Source organism: Cynara cardunculus (genome assembly GCF_001531365.2).
Source record: "Cynara cardunculus var. scolymus isolate 2C chromosome LG 13, CcrdV1, whole genome shotgun sequence".
In the NCBI taxonomy this organism is placed as follows: domain Eukaryota; kingdom Viridiplantae; phylum Streptophyta; class Magnoliopsida; order Asterales; family Asteraceae; genus Cynara; species Cynara cardunculus.
The window spans coordinates 8,346,190-8,351,823 of record NC_037540.1 but is presented as its reverse complement, the minus strand read 5'-3'; positions in this window follow the sequence as shown (position 1 = coordinate 8,351,823).

The following is a 5,634-nucleotide window of genomic DNA, read 5'->3' as shown; positions in this document are numbered from 1 at the left end:
ATCATATTTCGTAATTTTCATTATACTGGTAGATGGATCCGTTACACTTAGATAACGAAAAATTTTCATCGATTACTGACTTTATAAAAGTTTATAATACAACATGAAATTGTTTCACTTATGCAACCATTTCACTTATCAGGCTCAATATTGCCATGAACCAGTTTCACTTTCATGAAAACTATTTCATGTACAGTAATTTTCTTATTTCACCACCAATTTGATGGAATCATTCCTTTAATTCTTACAATCTTGAAGATTCTGGAGCAGGTTACAATCTTCAAGATTATGTAGCAGATTAAAATCATTTCCCTGTTTCATCATGCACTTCGTTCATGACGAGCGAAATACAAAATGGCTCAACTACACCATCAATGCAAYGGGTTCACCATGAAAATGTTTCGGTTCACATAATTTATTTGCAACAAGACCCGGTTTCACGTTCATGGTGCGTTTTGAAAATAAATTATGAAAAGAAAAATGAAACCTGTTTCATTTTTCTTTTCATAATTTATTTTCAAAATGCACCGGTTTCATTTTCCTTTTCATCAACAAAATGGATCAACTACACCAGCAATGCAACGGTTTCACCATAAAAATGTTTTGGTTCACCTAATTTATTTGCAACATGAACCAGTTTCACGTTCATGAAACCTGTTTCATTTTCCTTTTCATAATTTTTTTCACAATGCACCGGTTTCATTTTACTTCTCATAAAAAAAAGATTAACTACACCATCAATGCAACGGGTTCACCATAAAAATGTTTCGGTTCACCTAATTTCTTTGCAACATGAACCAGTTTCACGTTCATGAAACCTGTTTCATTTTGTGGATTTTTTTGTTCATCTACGTTTTGATGATTTCATTCTTAATTCAATTCTTTCATCAAGACACATTTCCTGATTATAACTCATGACAATATATGAAATCCAAATTTTTAATATTTTAATATAATTAAATATTTAAATGTTATCATTTATACAATTTCTTTTATTAAGTTTCCTTAATTAAGATTTATTAATAACTTCCATATTTAGTAGAAAATATTGTAAATGACCGAAATACCCTTATTGATTAAATTTAATTAGAAAAAAAAATGAATTTTCCTATTGGTCGAAATTGGTTTACACGGTTTCTTAGAAATACACGGTTTTCATTTGAACGTGCCCCTATATATATATATATATAGGGAATGGTTCAAACGAGAACCTCTTTGATTTATAAGAACGTGAGAACAACCCAATAACCACATATTGTGATAAAAAATAAAATTAAAAGATTTTTAAAATTGAAATTGAAATTGAAAAAGATTCAAAAAAAATTAAAATTAAAAGGGTAATAATGGAAATGATATCATCAAATCTTTTAAACACGATCATTATTATCATTAGCCTTATCATTATCTAGTAAACGGTTACGAATTCAAGGAGACTCATAACTTCAAATCGCAAAAACAACCGACGGAAACAAATATTGATCGACGGTGATCAACCAAGAACACACAACCATAATCAACCAAGAACTCTAATCGAGAAGCCATTGCATGCAACAAGCGGACAAATTCAAGGTATATTTCAAAATTACTCGTTTTGAATAAGTTTTTAATCGATTAGTTGTGATACTCATGTGATATCAATGTCAATCGATTTCATCATGGTTTCAGTTGGTTATGTTAGACATTATCACAAGGATTTCGAATGGTTTCGATAGGTTAGGATTATAATAGGTGTGATAATCATGTGATATGGGTGTGATAATCATATGATAGGGGCGTGATAATCACCATTATACATTACTTGGGTTATCGTTTTGGTTGATAAGTTAAAATTTTGATGTAATCATGTGATAGGGGTGTGATACTTATGTGATAGAGGTGTGATAATCACCGTTATACATCACATGGGTTAACATTTTGGTTAATAAGTTAAAAATTTGGTGTCATCATGTGATTTGGGTGTGATAATCATGTGATAGGGGTATGATAATCACTGTTATGCATCATTTGGGTTAACGTTTTGGTTGATAAGTTAAATTTTGGTGTCATCATGTGATTTGGGTGTGATAATCATGTGATAGGGGTGTGATAATCACTGTTATACATCACTTGGGTTATCGTTTTGGTTGATAAGTTAAAATTTTGGTGTAATCATGTAATATGAGTATGATAATCATGTGATATGAGTGTGATAATCATGTGATAGGGTTGTGATATGAATAAAAGATGATAAGCCATCGATATCTGGAGATTATCATGAACAAGAAGGAGAAGAAGCATGAATGAAGGAGAAGAAGCATGAACGAAGGAGAAGAAGAAAACTACCAAGAGTAAAACGTGGAACGTGAAAGGATAATTATGGTTAATTAAAATAAAATAAAAATTATAAAATTACTTAATTACATTATTGTCCTTATTAAATTATTATATATAATAAAAGTTAATTTATTAATTAAAAAAGTTTGAGGTTATTGGCTTGTTCTTGCGTTCTCGTAAATCACAGGGTTCTCGTTTGAACCTCCACCTATATATATATATATATATATATATATATATATATATATATATATATAGACTTGAGATCATGTGAGACCAAAGGTTTTTCATGAGACCCGTAAGACCAATTTTCAACCCTTGTATTAGATCTACAATTTGAATATTTATAATCATAAAATTGCGACGAGACTTTTCAATAATCACAAAATTGTCACCGTGCAACTTTAGACCATTATAGTTGGGTTCACATGAGACCATAGGTTTTTCGTGAGACCCGTAAGACCAATTTATATTCATTGATCAACTTTATAAGCTAATGATCTAATGGTTTAAAGTTGTACGGTGACAGTTTTGTGATTATTGAGAAGTCTCGTGGCAATTTTATGATTATGAGTGTTAAGATTGTAGATCTAATACAAGGGTTGAGAATTGGTCTTACGGGTCTCACAAAAAACCCTTGGTCTCCCAAAAAACCCTTGGTCTCACATGATTCCAAGTCTATATATATATATATATATGTATATATATATATATATATATATATATATATGTAGAGCTTGGTTCAAATACTAACCAAGATTTTTGTGTTAAATTTGTTAACCTAGCTCAACCAATCATATTCCATTTTTTCTTTAGGTTCACATATAACTCATATATTAATGACAAGGGTAATTAAGTAATTTGTTATTTATGTAACTCGCAAATATTAATTGGGAGTTACAAATCTAAAAATCTCAATAATTGATGATTATGTAATATTTATATTTTTTTTATACGTGTTCATGTTTTATAATTTCGATTTATTCTATCCATAATGATATTGATTTTGTAATTGTTAAACAATTTCCGATTGTAAAGATTTCGATATCGTCCTACTAATATGGATAAACCTATTGGAAAACAGATCGACAACAATGAGAATGAAAAAGTTAAAATCGTCTACGACTACAATCGGAATTCGAATTCATATGTAATTGTTAAAGAATTGTTCACAAGTGCTCATATGTACACTAGCTTACATATAACATTGGCTTGCTCCTGAATGTGTTCATAATGAATGAACTATTGTTCACAAACTGTTCATATTGTGTTCGTATGTACACTAGTTGCATATCTCAACATTGGCTTGCTCTTGAGTGCGTTCATAATGAAGGAACTACTGTTCACAAACTGTTCATATTGTGTTCATACCTATTTTTTTTATTTATTTACTTTCGTGTAGCAACTATTTTTATTATATTTATATTGTGTTCATAAATGTTATACAGTCCAAGTTCATATATATGTCAATTTTTGTTCGTATGACACAATGGTTCATATATATATATATATATATATATATATATATATATAACATGTTTTTTTTCTGCTAAGAATTATTACAAGGCCCAATTGACCTCCTTGCTTCTCTCACGGTACAATCCTCTTCCCGTCGAGCCCCCTTTCTCCTTCTTGAATCGATTCGAGTGGGATGATGAATCTATTTCTTCGCCTCTTTGCCATCACTGCACTTCCACTTGACACCTATCGTAATGATAAACGGCGAGACATATATATATATATATATATATGTGTGTGTGTGTGTGTGTGTGTGTGTGTGTTCATATGGTTTTTACATTAACAAAAATAAATTAATAAAAATAATGAGATTATTTTATTTTGTAACTCCCAATTAATGATATGGGAGTTACATAAAAAAAATATTATCTAAATACCCCTTTCCCCTTTGTTCACATATGTTCTTTAAAATTGTGAATTTAAAATTTTAATTTTTTATCATGATTAATCACAACCCTTTGTTGTAAGAATCAATGGCCAAGATTGGTTAACTTGGTTAACAAAGTTAACACAATAATTTTGGTTAACATTTGAACCAGCCCCTATATATACAGGGAAGGGTTTAAACGAGAACACATTCATTTTACGAGAACACGAGAACACTATTTTACTATAGACAATCGTATGTGATATACTGATATTATTATTTCATCATATATGATACATATGTGATACTAAATCAGAGATGCAGACGACTTTTGACGCGATCTTGGTTACGGGCCAAGTCGTCCTTATACCACTAAGCCCCCTCACATGAATTATCGCATGTAATAAGGGTGTTTTTGATATGATACTATAATCCATCAAGACCATCACATCTGATGCGAAATCATAGACGCATACGACTTTTGGCGCGACCTAAGTCGCAGAACACGTCGTCCGCACACCACCAGGTACCATCACGTGTATTACACATGTGATAGGGATGTTCTTGCATTCTTGTAAAATGAAGGTGTTCTCGTTTGAACCTCCACACAGACACAGACACACACACACATATACATATACATATACATATACATATACATATACATATACATATACATATACATATACATATACATATACATATATATATATAAGATTGGGTTCATGTAAGACCATCCTGTATTTGTGAGACCCGTTAGACCACTTTTTTACACTTGAAACTTCACAGCAAAACGTTATGAAGGTAAAAAAAAAGTCGAACATTCACAGTTTTTTGCTGTGAAGTTCAAATGTTAAAAAGTGGTCTTATTATTCTTACGAAAATAGGCTGGTCTCACATGATTTCAAGTCGCTCTCTCTTTCTCTCTCTCTCTCTCTCTCTCTCTCTCTCTATATATATATATATATATATATCAAATGAGAAATGTTTTGTTTATAGTAATTATGAGTCTGTGAGATCCAATCTCAACCACAAATCAAAGGTTAAATTAGGCAATTAATAATTTTATTAATTTTAACTTAAAATATTAATTAAAAACATTTTAGGGATTTTATAAATATCATCTCTCATCTCTTCTCTTTCCTCTATTTAGCGAACCTTATTCCGATAAACTTTATGTGAACACAAAATACACATTGTGATACCTACAAACAATATTCACTGTGATACCCAGATATATATATATATATATATATATATATATCTATACTATATTATAAAGCATTTGGCTAAAACTCTTAAAAACTCTTAAAACTCTTAAAAACTCGTAAACCCGTTAATCTCTATCCGATTTCATCCCATATCTGAATTCGTGTAACTAACTGCAGATAAACACAATCAAATACAGGATAAACATCTCATTTTAAATATAAAAA